This window comes from Brienomyrus brachyistius, chromosome 4, assembly GCF_023856365.1.
Source record: "Brienomyrus brachyistius isolate T26 chromosome 4, BBRACH_0.4, whole genome shotgun sequence".
In the NCBI taxonomy this organism is placed as follows: Eukaryota; Metazoa; Chordata; class Actinopteri; order Osteoglossiformes; family Mormyridae; genus Brienomyrus; species Brienomyrus brachyistius.
This window is the reverse complement of record NC_064536.1, coordinates 27,084,357-27,104,178: the sequence shown is the minus strand read 5'-3', so window position 1 is coordinate 27,104,178 and position 19,822 is coordinate 27,084,357. Positions and strand designations below refer to the sequence as shown.

The window sequence follows — 19,822 nt, the reverse complement described above, 5'->3', positions numbered from 1 at the left end:
CAAGCCCTCTGGCCGATTCCAACTTCCTGTAACCAACTTATCGTGAAAATAGGTGCTCCACTGAGCCAACACCACCTTTTTGGACCCCACCCAGACAATGGGGGAGAGGGGAATGCATGGTGTTTTTCTTTGTGATTCTCTTAACACTTGCATGGTTGAGGGGAGAGTATCTGCATATCTGAAGCATCGGGGGGTGGGGGAGGCAGCCCCACTACACCCCACCCCTCCCCCATAACGCAAGTGAGCAGGGCAGAATAGAACAGATCACGTCTGATAGGAAAAGATAAAAGTCACACCCAAGACGGGCAGTGAAATAACGTCGACCCCCTCCTCAAGTTAAATCTCAATCTGGGGACCTCTCAGCACGCCAGGACAGACTCCCAGAGCAGGCAGAATGACGTCACGGGGTACGAAGTCACTGACTCCTTCAGGGCCTCCTCTGTGTCACTGGCAGACAGCTGAATCGGGGGGGGATCAGCATTTTCCTGAGTAAATCAGGAAGGTAAAAGTGCTGATCTCTTCTTAATCACAAAGGCTTTAAAAATATGCAAATAGCGGCGGACACAGTAACTAGCAAGCTCCCCCCACCCTCGTCAATGTACATCTTAATACGAGGAGGGCTAGGAGCTGTTGTCTTGGTGTCGTTTCTTTCCCAGGAGCTGTTTGTCCAGGTTCCACCCCTTCTATAGGGCCTCTATAGCCATCTCGCTATTCTCCATTCCACTTCAGAAGACAGCGCGGCATGACGATAAGGGATCTGAACTGGTAGCCAGTTGGTTGTAGGTTCAAATCCCAGGAAGACATCAGACAGATATGGAGTATAAACCCTGCCTGTCTCCTTTATGTTGACTCTCCGATTCAGACTGCATTTATCCGTCTCTATAGTTTTATTCATTTACATGCACTGCCTATTGGCCTCCCTTCTAAACATCCCCAGAGATTACAGTACCGTCAAAACTCTGCTGCCCATTGGCCGAAACTACGACGTACAATATATATTTGAATTTCCAGATTCACAATGTCATTTCAGGGATGTTAGAGTACACCATCCAGTCGGGTGTCTTTGTTGATTTTTTGTGTTTTGCTTTTTTTTGTGATGGACACACAAATGGACTGTAAAGCATCCTTGAGTGCGAGGAAGGCTCTTATTTTATCAGATCACTTCACTCGCTCTCCGGCATGAGTTGCTAAAATACTGCCAGCTAACTACTGACTGTGCCGTGATGGCAGCTCGGATTACGGCCTGCCCTTTGTCAGCTGTTCAGCACCATCACATCAGAACTATATTCTCTTACTCTTGATTTATGGTTTGTTCCACTCAAGGTACCAAAGGTAACCAGGCATCGCCATAGCAACAGGCAGTCTTGGCCTGGACGGAGTCCAACCCCTTCCGGTTGTAGATCATACACACACAGTTACACTCCCATTTAGCACTTGCTGATACAGCCCAAACCCTGTGAGAAGAATGGAGATGGTGCTGGGTGGGGGGGGGGGGTCCCCTCCAATCATTCACAGGTATGCGGTGGGAATTGGGCTGAGCTAGACAATGGTGGGGGGAGGAGGAAGTGATTCAGATTCACAACCGATCCAGGAAAAACACACAGAGAGCCAGACACAGTAAGACGGACAGGGACACACTTATAAATGAATTTCTACTGAAGTTAAAAAGAGCATCAGCCAGAACAGATATAAATGTAAAAAAATGGCAAATGCATAGCATATTACATATATCAATGTATTATGGGTAATGTCTACAGGAGTTCTGGAGGTCAGATCCAACGCCATCTCGCTCTGGTGGTGCGGCTCCAGGGAACATTCACGGGTCCAGCGGTTCCCCATGACCTGTGACTGGCTCTAGAAGGCTGACCTGCCTTAGGGTGACTTCCTGTTTACTTAAAGCTACTTCCTGTGTGGGATCCCGCCTTCGACACTTCGAATCCTCTCTGCTTCATGGCCACGACTCCTCCAACAATCTTCCTGACTGTTAAGTAATAGCTTTATATCTGCCCCTTCTCCACAGCTGCCGCGCCGGTCTGCAGTGACCTTCCTCAGCGCCACCGGAGCCTGTGAACGTGGTGCTGGATTAACGCCGGGCCACGGGGTGCTTCGCCTCCAGCAAGGCTCATATCCTGTGCCCTGTAGTCAGAGCAGCAGTCTGAGTAAAACTGAAAGAGAACCCACTTCCTCCTACGTCAAGGCAGAGCTCTTCAGGGTCGGAAGCATGTGCACCCTGTCCTTAGACATCTCCATTCTTCACCATCTAACACTTTCTCTAAGATCTTGAGGTCAGGGCCTTGCAGGAACTTTTTTTGCAGGAAAAAAAAAAACCAGCCCAGCGACAGTGATCATATCTTCCGTATGCAAGCTTTGAGGGTCCCACCACACCAGTAGGGGGGCACTCTAGAGCAAGCGCTGGATGCTCCACCAGTGACCACTTACCCCGTAATGATGCAGTGCAGTCAGAATCAGTCCTGCCCTAGCCGTTTTTCATACCCCGTTGACGCAGTTTTTGTAACTCCATTGCTGAAATTATGCCCCACTGCACTTACCAAGATTAAGAAGGCTGTTTCCTCCCAATATGCATTAGCAACATGTACATGTGATAGCCACAGAGGGCGCTACTGAGCGACGGTGCCAGCCAGACGAATAAAAATAGTATCATCGTTATCTCGCTTTCTGAGAAATAAGTGGGACCTTTTTATATATATATATATATATATATATATATATATATATATATATATATATATATAAAAAAAAAACCACCAAGCACACCCCAAGGAAAATAAAGAACCAAACTTATCAGCTTTTCATGACAAAGAGTCATTTTCACACGCCCCCTTATCAGATCAGCTGCCCACGCCTTTCGAGGGTTATTTGTGGGACCTTATCGTCAGTCGCCTTAATGTCACCTCGAAAACCACAGACGGTCAAAAAAAGAACACAGAAGATGAAGCAGATGGTGAAGCGACACAAAAGGTTATCGAGGTTGAAATCGTCCTCACGATGCCTTTTTCTGGTGCTGCATCTTTGCAGGGAAGGAGAGACACAGAGAGACACGTGTGTAGTGCACCGCGGGCAGAGGAGAATGAGATCTCGCAGTGCTGGTTTGATAGGGAAATGGCTTTTAAATTCAACCTCGGCACAGTTTGGAAATGAGTTGTCCACAGGCAAAGTGTGGGGGGGGTGTACAAGAAAATTAAACAGGGATAGAATCTACCCAACTGCAAAAAAAAAACAGCACAACAGGAAAGCAAGATGGGGGTGTCACCGCGTCAGTGGGGGGGGGGGGTCGGAGCTGGTGGCAAGGTGACATTTCTGGGCATCGAACAGACTTAGGGCGCTGTTGATAAATCCAACGCGACAAGTTTCGAGCTGACAGATGGTGGCAGATGTTTCCATTTGAAAAGTGGGTCAGGCGTCTCGCTGACTGATCACGCACCGTGACGGTGATCGGACACTGGATCGCCCCGCACACACGCGTGTGTCTGCAGAACACGCTCCAAGCACAAGGAGATCCAGACCTTCAGACCAACCCGACTGCAGCTTCGAGTGGCCTCTGGTCTCTAAGGAGACGTGCAACCGATTACAGAAACTGGTCCTTTGCTTGTGAAAAGGTCACACCGACTTCAGATTCCAGCCCCACCTGAGAACCCGCCCACGTACAAATTACTGTTAAATGCGAAGCGGGAGTCGCTCTCATATGACACTTTTGTGCTTAACCTCAGGTGAAAATTTTATCGCCCGTCCAGGGCGAGTTGTGAAATTCACTGCCCGCCCGCAGCCCTCACCTTGGGCAGCTCCCGGGAGGGGGCGTGTTGTCCACGGGACTTTGATTTGGACCCCTGAGCCGTCTGCTTTTGAAGGGGGGGGGGGTGGCGAAATATGTGTGGCATGTGGGCGTCAGCTTCTGCAAATTAGCGGGGATTTTCAGCTCGACCTGAATGCAGCCGACCGACAGCATAAAGATTAACCGCTACAAAAAAAAAACAAGTTGTTTTCTTCTTTTCAGAGAATATTTTTTGGCTGCTGTGTTTGCAGGCACAATTTCTCAAAATAGATCCCCAGCAATTCCCCCCCACACTCATACGCGCACATAAATGCAGAACATAACCCCCCCGACAAACCTGGCTGACCCTCCATGCTCCAGGGCTCTCTGGACCCTGCAGGGTGGCGATAGGGGGCAAGCTGCTTCTTCATCAAGGGGGGAGGGAGGCTCTCTCTAATCCCCCTAGTAGCGCTGACACACCCTAAAGCCCCCACAGGTCCCCCCCGGAAAGAGAGGCTGGCTGGGGTCGGTGGCTCGGCTCGGCCATGTCAGGAGAGTCACTAACTGAGCAACGCTAAACCTGCCTGCTAGTGCCACAAATCTGCATAAACTCGGAATTAATCACTATTAAATAAAAGCACATTTCACACACGGAAAAGCACCCCCTCCCCTCCCCCCAGAATCTGCTGCAGCACTAAAATGCTGTGCTTAGACGTTCACCGGCACCCTCACACACGCACACACACTTTCAGCGCTGAGCAATGATCCTCTGGGTCAATCTGCTTCGACACCTCCCACCTCCCCAACTCCACTCCACAAAAATCCACCTTGACTAAATTAATTTCCTCCATTTACCAGGCTCCACATACACTTCAATTTATTTTTATATGGCACCTTTTGCAACAGAGTGGCCCCGAGGCACACACTGGCACCCCATTAGAGGGGCTGTTTTTGTGCATCCCACTGGCTGCATTAAAAAAAAGGGACCCGGATTCGCATACTCCCCATGCATCTCCTGCAGGGGGCACGTCTCAGGCGCCCGACTCCCAGGCGAGGGGTTCACGCTCCGTCTCTGCACGTCACCTGCCGATGGAAACAAGCGGGAGCCTCCCTCGTCAGGCTGACAGACCCGGCCGAAGAGGCAGGTTGTACCCGGTTCCCAAGCGTTTACCGTGGTACGCCTGTGCTGGTGGCACATGACTGAATGCATGCTGAGGGGGAAAAAAAAGAAAAAAAAGGAGAGAGAGGGAAAAACACACACAGCCAACGGAGCTCACTGCACTATTAAATGCCTTGGATAAATCTCCTGAATAGGGTTATTTAAGGAAAGAGCAGGTTTCCCTTACGCAGCAAAGGATAACTGACATTTCCTCACACCTAGAGAGGGAGAAACACATTAGAGTAAAGAAAAGATGAGTCTGAGAGAGGTGCCTTAGTCTGACTCACACACACGCACACACACACAGAGACACCCTTACGAGTCCCTAGCAAGCCTTCATACCTCATACCCCCGGCTACCACAAGCACCAGCAGCAGAAGGGCGATTTCCACTCGTCCGCCAGCACGCAGATCAGATCATCTATGTATGTATCGCTGACACGCTACAGCTTCTCAAACCCTTTCTGAGCAGGAAGCAGAACCGCGCTGTTGCCGCACAGGAAGTCCCCAGCAGTATAGTTTCGTGCTTGTGGGAATGCTGGGGGGGGATGTTGAAACGTTATGTTTTTTTTTTTCGTTACATGTCGGACCGGCGCCAGCCCAGGCAACAGGCGGGAAAGGCCAGCAAGCCGATTTCAGAGCGGTGGATGATTCCCACTTTTCTCAAAGCTCGCTCTTCATCCCACAAGTATCTTTATAGGTTCTTGACAAGCTGGTACAGGCTTTGGCGATGCTCCCAAAGAAGTTCTGAGCTGTGATCTGGAATCGAACACGTCGTCTCCATCCAGAGACTGATCCATGTCACCACGAGACATCTCACTCAAAAGAGCGAGCAGCTACTCGCCCTGCTGTCCTCGCTTCCTCGCTCAGCGCAGCCTTGCCTCAGACCTCTTCTAGATTTGGTTCGTGTTGCTGAGACCACAAAACATTCATCCAGTCCTCAGAAGACAAAACGTCTCACACAGATAATAATCCAAACTCCCTATATTCTCCCCGTCAACTTTAGTAAACGATTGTATTTATACTCATATACATTTCAAGCAGTCTCATAAACTGCCAGCATCTTTCAAGAGCTCAGGAAGAGTAAGAAAGCGAAATGAAACCCCAATATACATCGACCAAAAGTTAGTGTGACTTCAGACTCCTTCTGCTTGGCCTCTTTCCATGTAACAGTGCATTTCACATTACATTCACTACCACATACAATGTAGTGCCTGAAAAGGTGTGGAATTTAATGTGATTTTATTTAAACTTAAATTGCTCTAAGATATCTGAACAAGCCTAAGCTTGGTCAAAGGGGGGGGGGGGGGGGGGGGGGGAGGGAAAGACACTCATAATCAAAAAAGCAAAAAGCCGCCGGCAGACACGAAGGACGGTGGGAAAGCAGAAGTTGAGAAGGTGAGACAGCGGCCATTGGCTGCTCGGGAGATCGTGCACACAATCGTCAGCCAGCAGATGGGGGGGCCAATTAGCCGTCGCATTTGTAGGAAACACCCGGGCGCCTCGCATGGGGCCCCAATGCAAATGAGGGGAAGGGCAGCCGGCCACTGGTGGCGCAGCGCGGAAACCACAGAGCATGCACGAGTCAGTGCATTTGCATGAGCGCTGCTGCACGCGGCTCGCATACGCGAGCATGGGAACGCATGAGCGTGCAGGGAGGCAGAAGTGTGCATGCATGAGGATGATCAGCATGGGGCAGAGAAGCGTGCATCGGGCTGGGCGTGGGGAGCATCCATGTGCAGCAGCTTGCGTGTGCAGGGGCATCCATGCACGGGCGTGTGCGCGACGGTGGCTACAGAAGCGAGCATGTGCGAGGTCATCCATGCACAGGTGCGTGTGTGGGGTGGCTGCAAGAGCTTGCATCCACAGGAGTGTGCATGCATGGGAGCTTGCATGCATGAGTGCTGCGCAAGGTGGATGTGGCCGATAACGGGAGAAATGGTAGGAAGTAAATCGCCCAATCCGATGAGGAAAGACGCAACTAATCATTTAATCCATTCCAGAACGAGCAAACTAATTATTTAATCCAAGCAACACTGACAGTATGAGTCATTTAATCCATTTTTTCCCTGGTTGTTTGCATTTTATCTTTCATCCAGCAAGAGGGGGGAGGGGGGGGAGTTGAATTCAATCCAAAACTGGAGATTGACTGTTCAGGGACGACAGAGGCTCCCTAGATGTGCAATAATCGTACGTTTCAGCATCTCCAGCCTTGCCATCACACATCCACCCATCACAGCTGTCAGTCAACGCCCTCCCCGTCATCCACAGGACAATGACATCATTATTAAGAATGACATGTATTATTGGATGGTGAACCGTTCCTCTGCTGCTCCATGGATGGGGGGGGGGGCGGAACCAAGATGGCCAAACCTCTACATTCCCACCAACCGAAGGGCAGCCCCGACATTGAAACCACACCCACCTTCACAGGTCGTACGCTACCACACAGGGGAAAGAGGCCGGATTCTCAAAAAAAAAAAACAAGCATGAAAAAACTGGGAAACGACGCCCCGCTGTAAGGCACATGCCAAGATCCAGGGCTTTTAAATTATATTTATCAGACTCTTAAAAAAGCTACTTACATTTTAGAGAAAGAAGGGTTCCAGGAGCAATTGGGGGTTAAGGGTCTTGCTCAGTGGCCCAACCGTAACACCATTTCGCTTAACCGGGGATTCGACCCAACAACCTTCTGAACACAGGTACAATGTCTTGAATTGCACATTGAATTGCAGTATGGATCACCAAACTGTCTGTATATACAAACTGCAAAGAAACAAAAACATATTGAGTGTTTACAAGAAGGGAGGCTGCCTAACAATATATATATATATATATATATATATATATATATATATAAATAAATAAGGTTGGTTTACTTAATTTACCTCAGTTGCTCCAGCAAACAAAAGCTTTTACCAATAAAATTAATATTTTTGCTTTAACAAATTGCCCAAAAGCACGAGGGAAAACCTTAAATATATGCACATGCACACGCACATTTTTACTGAAACCGCAGTGGCACATAATGATATCAGTTGCAACACACAAAATGTACTCCCTGATGCATTGTGGGAAATCATCTGACGGGCCAAAACGCGAGTGTGCAGGGAAAGCAGTATTAACACCATCCTGAGAAAGTAGCATCATCCTGGGAAAGGGCATTGCAGTTGTACCATTAAACTCTATGTGCAAGTCACCTAACCAAATAAATCTATGCATTTTCTGTGGCGCTACTCCAACTGAAAGTTGTGAAGTAATCCCAATTATAACCGAGGGTCTCAAGTGAGTGAGTATTCTGCATGGTCTCTCTGTGCACCCCCCCCCCACACTCTCCACCTAGTGGCCAAAACAACAGTATCTCCTCATACACCCAGCAATTTCACTCGGTGAACCGTGATCAGCAAACTGGGATCAGCAAACCAGGATCAGCAACCCAGGAGCAGGGTGATACTTCCTACGTGGAAACCAGAGCATGTCCTGAGAAGACTACAGCTGGTATGTCTTCCAGGGTGAACAGCAGCCTTATGCCGCCTGAGATAGGGTCCAGATTCCCCGCGACCCTCCCCAAGATAAGCAGCTAGAAGATGGGTGGGTGGACGGTCAATACTAACAACAACAATAATAATAATAATCAAACCAAATCGATTTGTGATTAAGGACACAGACTAAAGATTGTCGGTTTGCATCCAATAAGAAGGTTCATTGTCTCAATGAATAACAGGATAAAATGATTTCTATAAAGAAAAGGGAAGAATCACACATATAAATAAAGACTTTAATCTAAAGCAAACACAGACTTCTTGTATTTTTAAGGTTGATATCGCCCCACCCCCTCCACCTTCCCACTCACCGCAGGCTCAGAGGCTGGTCAAGGGAGTTCAAAGAAAAGGCACAGCTGAAGTGGGACCGTGACCTGAAGATTACCATCGACCAGGACCGTTTTGGGTCTGGGGTAGGGGATCGGGCTGTCCTTGGTGCGGTTTCAGCTTTGACTTTGCAGGGGGGGCGGAGGAAGCGATGACACGCATCATTAGCAACGGTCACCCACACAGCGGCTAATGTGGCCCGGGCTTACTGTCCCCAGTCTAGAGAAGGGATGTTGACCCATTTGGTGCGCTTTCTGTGACCCAGTTGAAACAGACGAGTTGTTTACAGAAAGCTAATCCAGGCAGCGAGGTCGATCGCAGTGCCACCGTTTGTCACGCGCACACAAATCGCTATAATAATAGCTAACGTGTGATGGACTTAATTGTGGGACCTTCATATTTCAACAAAGGGGAAAAACATAACATTAGGATACAGAATACATTTAATAAAACCCATTTTCAAAACTAGAACGGAAAAGGGAGGGAACTTGTGTTTTTTCTATTGTTGCTATTATATGTGTTAATCGGTAGACGTCAGAATGAATAAGTATCAGACATCTAGGGAGGTTTCGCAAAGGAGCCGCCAAACACAGACAGGTGGCGCTGTTTCACGCTCGGACCTTTGTGACCCAGGAGGACCCCCCCCCCAGATTATACCCGACGGTGGACGGAGCCGCCGGCCTTGGCATGTGCTGATAAGGTGAGAAAACAATTCCGCATATTCAGTTACCATCCGGGGGCTGCAAAAGTACACAGTTCAAGCGCCCTGATCGGAATCGGGTCCGGCCAGGAGAAACTGGGATAAAACCAGCGCCTACCACCGAGGTCCTGGAAGCAAATGCCATACTCACACGTCTATGAAAAAGGAACGTGCACCTGAAGAGAAAACGGCTTCGTAAATGTTTTCCCGAACTCCTAAAATGAAACTAAACTGCGCCGTGTTGAGAAAAGAGCAGGCAATTAAATACATAATGCCATAGTCGGCAATGTAGTCCAATGCATACGAAAAGGGGAGGCTTGATTTGTCACCTGGTTATGTCATTGTTTGTCCTACGTCGGCTAGACTGAGGAGATGTTCAGTTTGGTCCTGCAGACTTGGGGGTGGGGGATGACAATGACAGATCCCCGTGTCCCCGATACGCCACACAAAGAAAGCTGCACCACTGCTGTCGCTCTGAGACATTTCAAGCGACTTGTCACACGCGATCCCCCCTTACAACAACGGGGGGGGGGGGGGGGGGGCATACAGTTGCACGCCCGTTTGGTCGCAGCGTTCCCCTACGGCTCGTGTTGGTAAAACAACCAACGCAGGTCGATAGAATAACCGCACGTTGCGGAAGAAGAGATGACAGGCTGTAAGTAAACAGTTGCATGCGGGTGCAACTCGAGGCAGTAACTCGCAACACAAAGACCTACACGCAGGGGAATAAAGCACAAGTGAATAATGCACCGTGCACTTCGTTATTAGTATTAGAGGGTGACGCTATCTAACACACCACGGGGCTGCAAAAACATTTGAGGACACGTCGAGGCAACCTGATGTAAGTGATCGGCTGTCTGACTACATGCACACCGGGGTGGGGGAGATTCGGTTCGGATCTGCGAGTTAAATCCAAACGCAGGCTTACCTATAAAGCGCTTCGGCGTGCATGACGGGTGACGAGTCCACCTCCGACGCTGCTCTGCTCCGTGGCTTTGCCGCTGAACACACGCAGACCAAACCGATGCTTAAATGTTTCGTTTTTCCTCTCCTTCTTTCAATCCATTCACAGCGATGCTCCCCCAGCACCAAGCTCTCTCAGTCCCGGAGCAGATGGACTTTAAATGGGACCGCCCACGTGGGCAGGCCACGCCCCCTGGCGCTGCACGAGCGCTATTTCACGTCCTTAGTTATGTGGAACTTACATATCAAACCGATTACACGTAATAATTAACAGCAGTTGGATATATGCAAATTTCCAACATGGTGTTTATAGATATTATAATATGAAACAAGGCTTTTTTTTGTTCCAGGTTATTTATAATTTCGCTCCTTTGATAAGGGGATGTAACTTTGGAGATTTTCATATCCAGTGGTATACCAGCGAGTTCCTTCTCCATTTTGACAAGACATCCTTCGGGATTCGGCCCTATGCACCAAGATTTCTCTTTGTTGTTCTAACACGTCATTTCTTTTTGTTTTACCTACTGCCGATAGATGCCATTATTCCAGACAAGCTACAGATACCTGATGTTTGCATTTCCCTATACGCACATAATTTCTAAGACGAGGACATCTGCCCATGCATGCACTGTATGATCGTAGACTGTGATTAAAATATAGTATCTGAGTAGCGATTCCTCCCAGTACACCACATAAGCCCACCGGCTCGTGTGCGACTACAATCTCAAACAATGGGAAAGAGATGCATGGCGTTTGCGAATAAATTACGCATTCGTTACCCAAGTGCACCACCTAAGCTTTTAGGTAAACTTTTTTTTAATCAGGCTTTGTTTTATAGGCGTTGCATGTTAAATAAGGAGGCGATAGCCACATTATTTACCCGTTTCTGTCTTATCAGATGATCGGTACAGCACCGATGCCTGTTACTGCAAGTAGGAAAACGGGCGCAAAACGCAATCGGCGTTTCCACATCACGTGATTTGCGTGTTCCAGCAATTATCCTTCTTGCTATTATCGACTGCCTTATGCCTATAATATGATAAAGATAGAATTACTAAGGATGCATGTTCTATGGATGTATTAACATAACACATTCGCTGTTCAATGTAAATCTGGTGAGTTTCTTTAGATACAGTCGAGTTTATATTCAAGGTATGTCTCAGAAAAAAACACAAATGCATCGTGGGTAATCTAACCTTTGTAATCCTCCCACATAACCGGTCATATCTTAGATAGAAAAATACCAAGAAAAATGCGTGTAAGGGCCCTCGGGGCTGCCACGGCATTGTAAAACAGAGAGGCACTATGGTATTGATTTATTTATGATAATTAGTCCTATTTATTATCATGTGGCCGTGTGATATGTAAGGCGTCTGTTTGTACCATACCGCCGACAGCTCGATCTCTGCCGCCGCGTGTGTGGAGAAACCTGTCAGGCCGTCAGTCATTCCGCCCAATTACTGGTCGGGCAAATTGGCAATTGGAGCAGAGTTCACCCCCACCGTACCTCCGTGCTTCCCTATTCTGAATGCATCTGGGTCTGTTCCTCTGTATTCGGAAGGGGGCACCTTAACTACCACTAGTTAGCGAATCGCTGTTAAGGGCCACGTGGGTTAAAGTTGCAACAGGCCCTATGTCTCAAAACCTTGAGAAATTTATCAGATTTTATTATAGAACTCGAACGTGCTACCAGCCACATAAAGTTGCATGAAGTATAGTGGCTAAGGCTGGTTTTATATGGTGATACACACTGAGCCAGGGCTGCACATGGAAAAAAAAACAGCTGTAAATTTTGGGGTCCCATGGTAAATCTCGACAAGCCGGGGGGGGGCTTACACAGTTATACTGAGAAATAGGCATTTTTGTAACATCCTCTAATAGGATGAATGAACTCTTGTTTAAACCACCCACAAAATTGGGATTCTTTATCAAGCAAGCTGTTGGATGAAAGGTAGGAGGTCTAATACATTTTAGCAAATGCCATTCATGGTTATGCGTCCCACAGACTGACTATGCTGGTATCACATAACAAAATCCGTGTGTCCCCATATTGCGTCGTGGACATTAAAACTGCATGTGCCACCGCCTTCTTATCGCAACAACCACATTTGCATTTGGCCGCTTTATCGAAAGCCACTTAAGGTTTTTTCCCAGATATACTGCCCCGATTCATGGGAGCATAACCACATAGCCTGAATACCAAATCCAGTGCAGTTAAGGGCACAGTCCCTTGTTTAAAGTGACACTGTTCTGGGGGAATCGAACCCATGAGGCATGCCTCAAGATGGAGCTGCATAGTTTGCACTTCTTTGCAACCAAGCCAGCAGGGGGGGAGGGGGGGACACCTCTGTGTCAGTTGGGCTTGAGGGAGGTTGGAGCAATTGCCCGTCTGCCCACATCACATCATCAAGTCAGGATTGAGGAGGGATTGATAGCGGGGATCACGACCCCGGGCTTCTGTGGGCATTCCGGCTGGCTTTTCTGTCAAGTCTCCATCACAGCAGAAGACATTGAAGCGAGTGGCAGGAGATTCCCAGAGAAATGCTGGGAAAACTGGCCGAAGTATTGTGTAGATTAAAGACCTACTGCTGGATCAGTGACGTCAGCCTGCAGGACTGTGCCCATGAAGAAGACTGCCTCGATCCAACACATGAGGCAGCCTACACCAGCATTCTCCCCTTGGTCCTAGCGACGCCGGCGGGGGAGATCCCAAAAAAGCACTCCCATCCTCCTCAGGAGACAGTCTGCTGCTTCCTTTACATTTTCATTCAGAGTGACATCACTTTTTTCAACTGGAGGAATTCAGGTTAAGTACCCTTTTCAAGGGTATAACAACTTGGCCCCTCCTGGGACTCGAACTAGCAACCTTCTGTGTGCAGGTCCCCCGTCCTGACCCACAACGGCAGTACCTGGCGCCCCAGTAAGAAAAGAAACACAGAATCATTTTCGGTCTGGCGGTTCACTGTTTTGCAGATTAGTTGTCGGCTTCATCTGAAGCAAGTTCCACTTTTACCTGCCTGAAGCTGCCCACAGCAGGATGGATTCATTTTTAATTCATGAGGACCACAGTCTGCCCGTATCAACGGAAGAGCTTGAACATGAGCAGAGAACCTGCAAAACTGTGTGCTGGGCTGAAAGGCAGCCCAGCCCCACAATAAGACTCGTTACTCAGGGGCACCACATCGATCTGAATGTTTTTGTAAGGACTCCCAGCCCAGAGACTCCAATTTGGCAGTTTCGCTGTTTGGTTTAGATGGCGACTGACCTATGGAGGGGAAGGAATAGGGTAAGCGTTGTTGGGAACAGCAGCTGCAGTTTTTGATGTGCGGTTCTTCGGTGAGAATTCACGTGAACCCCTTGTTTTCCTGGATCCCTCAGAATGGCTTTCAGTCATCATCTGCCACATGCCAACTGGTCATTTATTTTAAATTGGGGGGGGGGGAGCTTGGGCCAGGATCACGCGGAGGCGACATGGTAAGGGTCATCGTTAAGAAGTAGGCAAGAGTGGAAGACGGCAGCACTCCCAGCCTGAATGGCCTGATTGGATCTCCCGTGCAGTTGACAAGCTGTCATTATCGGCGCATTCTCACCTCTTCTGAGTAGGAAAAAAAACACACACACACACAGGTGCTAAAAACAGGCCACGGTGACAAAACGCCAGACGGATGAGTCAGCCGGTTGACACGACCCTCATAATGGCTGGCCACCTGCAGTTCCGCCTCCTGAGGACATTCTCACAGAAGCTACCATCTGAATGCGCTAGGTCAGTGTCAACGTGCCTGCGGCAGGCAGGGAGGGAATGAGGACAAAGAAATGGAGCCGTGGGAGCCTGTCCTGAGCTAGCGGCATTGTTCACAGGTCCATTTTAACACCCATCTCCTTACAGTGTCTCGCTAATGGCCCCTTGTTATGGTTCCTCATTGATAGCCACCTCGTTATGGTTCTTCGTTAGTGCCTACCTTGTTACAGCTTTTAGTTAGTTACATTTGTTACGGTTTCTCGTTAATACCTACCTCGCTATGGTTTCTTGTTAATACCAAACTCATTAGACACTTTCACACTGCAGGAACCTTTTTCTAGAACAAGGAACTTTTGTCGTGTTCACACCGCAGGAACTCTGATTGCAGTTCTTCGGGGGCAGTGCCCTTTTTGGTACCTACTCCAGGTTAGGCACTTTTCGTTCGAACCCGAACCACCGGGGAGGTGTATACAGTAACAGGTTGTTGATTGGTTTACCACAAGCACCAGCACTAACTTGGAAGTTACTCAAAGTGCGGTGAAAAGAGATATAATTAGCGGAGGAAAAATTGAGCAAATGAAATTATTTTTTTACTTCAGTTACATTTCCTCTCCATATTTTTGCATCAGAAAATTTGCTCGATAACAAATGTACTTTTGTCTAATATCGCCGGTGCTGGAGGTGAAACTGGCCAGAGCATATTAGTAGAATAACGTTACACTGTTGTTTTATTCTGTGGAAAGCAAAAGATCAATATGCTGGCCAGATTTAATAATGAAATAAAACGTTATGGGTCTTATGAATAAAATATGAATAAAGTCTGTGTCCTATTTTTATCACAATCACCCCCATTCCCCAATAACTAACAAATAACTTAACAAAATAGCTTGTTCATTCTCCATTGTTATGAGTTGGCAGTGTAGTGTTGAAGTTAACCTATGAGCTTTTGGCATCTCTCATGCTTATTTAACATAAAGGTTACAGTTCTGTTGTACAGTGTTAAAGAAACACATGAAAGTGGCCAGGAGCTTTAAAAGTCCTGGGCCAAGACAGATCAGAAACATATGAGCAGGAACCAGGCTCTGGAACTTCAGTGTGAAAGCACCTGTATGTTCTCGTTAATATCCACCTCGTTATGAATTTTTGTTAATACATTCATTATAGTTTCTCATTCTTACCCACTTCATTACGATTTCTTAATACCCATCTCAATACGGTTTCCCATTAATAACCACCTCATTATGATTTCTCGTTAGTACTAACCTTATTACGATTTCTCGTTAATACCCACCTCAGTATGGTTTCTCATTAATACTCAACTTGATGCAGTTTCATGCTAATTGCCACCTTCTAACACTTTCTCTTTAATACTCATTACTGTTCCTCATTAATACCCACCTCGTTATCATTTCTCGTTCATACGCATCTCATTATGGCTTTCCATTAATATCCACAGTCATTTCAGTTTCTCATTAATACCCACCTCATTACAGTTCCTTGCAATACTCAGCTAATTAATATCCACCTCATTACCGTTTCTTGCTAATAGCCAACTCGTTCTGGTTGCTCAGTAATACCCACCTCATTATGGTTTCTCGTCAATACCCAACTTGTTAGTACTCACCTTATTTGGTTTCTCGTTAATACCCACCTCGTTACATTTTCTTGTGGGAATAGAGAACAGCAATGGCCAGATAAGGCCCTCTCCTACTACGACACACCAGGGGCCCACAGCACCCTCTTCAAGGTCCTTCGCTCCCCGAATGCTGTGTTACAGCAGGCAGGTGTGTCTCTAGCATTCAGGAATAGTCGATACACCCTGTCAGAAAACACTCAAACTCCCAGCGGTCAAATTACCCTAATTGGGGGAGTGGCTGGAAACCATAGCATCCCATCTGAGTGTATTCCGGTTTGAAATTTACTACGGTAACCAGCCCAGATAATCATCTGCTTACCCGATACCTCTGAGGTTCTCCAGCCGCTCTGAGTATCACTGTGTGTGGTACTGCTTTCATGCAATAAAATGATCATGCAGAAAACCAGCAGAATGCACAGCCGGAACAGAATTCGGTTTTGGACAGATTAGGGACAGTGTTGCCGTTAAAGGTGTCTTCGGTTCCAGATAGGTTAAAGGCATGTGGAGAAGGCATGGCTTACATCATGTCTTTTTTTGGCTCTGAGGTAAGAGCAAAAAAAAAGTAGTTAACTAGGCCATCAGAGTGTGCGTTAAAATGTATATTTCAGTGTGTGGGGGGAGGGGAGGAGTGGTAGCCTGGATTGATGTAAATGAAAAATATGTAAATTACCTTGGAATTTTTTTGGGGTTGGGGTGGAAGGGATTGGGGAGGGCTTGGGGCGGACTGGGAAGAGCTACGTCAGTGGGGTCTCAGTGGGGGCAAGGACAAAATAAGGTTGTATCAGACACCAGCTGATAACCCCAATCAATTCGACAAGGAAATGAAAAAGCCTGGCAAAGTGAAATCGCCCACGCGAACATCGACATCCCCTCCCTTGCTGATTTGCATCCCCTCAGGATGAGTAATTAGATTGGACCTCCTCTGCACCTTGAATAACAATGGACAAATTAACAAGACACCTGTTCTGGCACCACCCGTATTGTAGGGGGCGCTGATTCCTATATGTGATTTTTTTTCCTGGGTAAGAGGAAGGTCTCCGGTATCTCAGTGCCTCCTAATGAACACCAGGCCTATGGAAATCTACATCTTTATGGACCCCAATGCACCTGCCCGCTCCCTTTGTTGTCTGCTTGTCATAAAACACTGCAATGCTAGTCAGTCAGTCAGCTGGAAGCCAGTGAAATGGAAGCTCATGGTCGACCAAGCAAAGTTCTGGAAAGGACATCCTTTCCTCAGGTGGTTCCTCTGTTGCCGTGGCAGTCAGAGCGTGATGAAACTAAACACGCCGTCAAGTTATAATTAGAAGTGAAATGGTTTCTCCTCTGGCTCCAGCGCTGATAATCTTTTTACGGCAGTAGATTAATTGCAACAACCGAGTGAAAACACAATTAATAAGCGCAGCTGCTCCGAGCAACGTGTGACAAAACCCTTTAGCGGCAACGATGTCATTCAGGTTGGAGAGGACTGGCTGGCTTCTGATTGGCTGTTAAAACGCTGAGCCTGCAGTTAGGCTCCTCTGTGAATGTTCTGACAGATCTAGTAAGTTTTGGGCATCATGCTCCCGTCTCTCTGGGGAGAGAAAGGTGACTCCGCTCCGGGGGGTTCTGACCTCCTCCAGGAATGCTTCCTCGAATTGGAAGACACCATTCCATGAAATAGGAACCTGGAGTGGAAGGGATAAGGTGGCCAGGATCATTGATTAACACTCAACAGAGAATGGGTTCAATGAGGAAGTGACTTCTGGAGCGTTTGGTGCTTTTCCCGGTAAAGATGAACCGTTCCTAACCCAGTTTGTCCTTGTTGGAAGGGCCAGGGTACACCAGCCCATCGCTGATGGGATACATCCCAGGATCCTTGTGGGCTTTGGTGCCCCTTCACTGGTCTTCACGACTTCTTTATGATGAAGAACAAGCAGATTTCGTTTTTATGCCAGATCTACGATTCAAGTGAGACCAGGACCAGCTGCTACCGTACTAACAAGTGATTAAAAGCATCTTATTATAGCGCAGGAGTGACAAAATGACTCACCGAGAGTCACTGTCATCACATGGTGGTCGGTCTCCATCTGGATTTCAGCTTGATCCCTACGCCGTTATGGTCCATTTACGTCGTCTTGTGTCCTACATGTGCCCCCATTTCCTGTTACATCATATGCATTGGAAGGGCACACCCAGTGGCCAGTTTAATAAGTACACCTGTTTACTAATGCGAGCCGCCTGCTTCTCTGAACAGCCAATCTTGTGGCTGGAACTGAATACATACGGCTCACACGCGATTTTGAACAAGGTGGGGTCATTAATGCCACCCTCCCTGCTCCAGCCAGGTAGAAACAGCCGCCCACCTGGGACTTTCTTACACGCTACGCGGTGTAGGGTTTACAGTGAATGGCGTGATGAACACAAATTGGAAAAACCTCAGGCCACGGGCATCTCTCTGGATGAAAACACCTTGTTAATGAGGTCAGAGGAGAATGGCCAGATCGTTAAAGCTAAGAGCAAGGCCACAAGTAACTGCTCGGTGTAACTATGGTGTGCAGAAAGGCTCCTCTGTATCTACAAATCACTTTTCCTTGGAGTGGGTCTGGAGGCAACTAACTAGGTGCTAGCTAAGCGTACCTAATAAAATAGTCACTGTGCGTATATTCGCGTGGATTGATAATTGAATTCATAAAATGGCCTGCTGTTAAATCTCAAACTGAAGATGTTTTACATTTTTAAATCCTTCATATGTCACTAAAAATCAGCTGGGACGTCTAAAGCTGTAGCCATTAGATGCTGAAAACAATCGAACCTGCCCCCCCCCCCCCCCAGTCATGTGGAAATCGCATTATCATACGGCTGAAGTAAGATCAAAGGCTGACATAATGATGAGCTTCGGTGGCTCGATTCGACCGGGTCGGGGGGGGGGGGGGGGGGGGGGGTGGGCAGATGCATCGATGCACGGGTTATGCAAAATCACAGAGATGATTTTACGCTTCGCGCTTACGGCGAGTTCAACAAATAAACGGGCAAGTCCATTAGCCTGGGATCGATTCCATGCGCATTTCACTGGAAGTACACTAAAAGCAGATAACTGGTATAGGACAAAAGAGATTACATCTGTGCCCATCGCTGGCAGCTGTCTACTGCTGTTAGCAATTTTAATATAGCGCCTTTAATCCCCCCCGATACTGGTGTTTCCTTAACACAGCATACAGTGGCTGGGGAGGTGGTACATGAAGAAGCAGGATAAAGCTGTTCTGCCGTTAATGACGGGACCAATGGGAGTTAGATTCACCACAACCCCCCACTCCGTATCTCACCAATCCAGGTTTCACACCCTCCTGCTCTTCGTGGGACGCTGAGGACTTCATTAAGTGCAACCTCCCGGGCTCCAAACCATCAAGGAATGGCACTTAAAAAAAAAACTGCAGCGAAAATTTACACGTGTGTGCAATTTGTGCGAATGGGAGGGGGGTTGTGCATTTTAACACCTTGTTTCTGTAATCAACGGAGCAAATTGTTCCAGGTCCCAGGAGAGAGCACCCTAGGGGCCAGACGGCTGGGACGACACTGGGAAGAGGCAGGATCTGGGGACTTTACGGGACGCGCCGCACAGAAAGCTGCAGACTTGGAATGCAGCAGACGAGCAGGGATCCGGGAGGCAGTAATTGCACATTAAATCGTTTAGAAACATAACATGCTGGCACCTGTTTCCGATTAACCACATAACAAACCATGTAATAAATGTGCATTACATGTTTATAATGCTGCAACCATACAGCTGTCATTTTTTTTTATCATACCGTAATTTATTGACAACGTAAGGCTACATCCTAACATATTTTTATATTATATTACTCTTCACCTTTTTATATTATTTTTATTTTGTATTCTTATTCTTGTATTTTTTATATTCTTTACTCTTGTCTTTCTTGCTATCTGTCTGGAGCTGCGTTAACACGCAAATTTCCCCACTGTGGGATCAATAAAGTCCTATCTTATCTTA

General features: G+C 47.5%; 1 protein-coding gene and 1 long non-coding RNA gene across 3 annotated transcripts in view; one reads left to right on the top strand and one right to left on the bottom strand.

Moving 5' to 3' along the window:
• The window catches only part of LOC125740314 (E3 ubiquitin-protein ligase RNF152-like), a 25,560-nt gene extending 13,473 nt beyond the window's left edge, over positions 1–12,087 (bottom strand). The window contains exon 1 of one of the 2 annotated variants that reach the window (XM_049011266.1): positions 11,848–12,087. The gene's annotated coding sequence lies outside the window, so the exon portion shown is untranslated. Of the gene's footprint in view, positions 1–10,424; positions 11,594–11,847 lie in introns of those variants that run through there. The other variant, XM_049011265.1, reaches the window with a different exon arrangement.
• On the top strand, positions 10,155–19,822 carry LOC125740315 (uncharacterized). The gene is made up of 2 exons (XR_007397503.1): positions 10,155–10,337; positions 19,343–19,822. It is a non-coding gene; the product is annotated as an uncharacterized LOC125740315 (long non-coding RNA).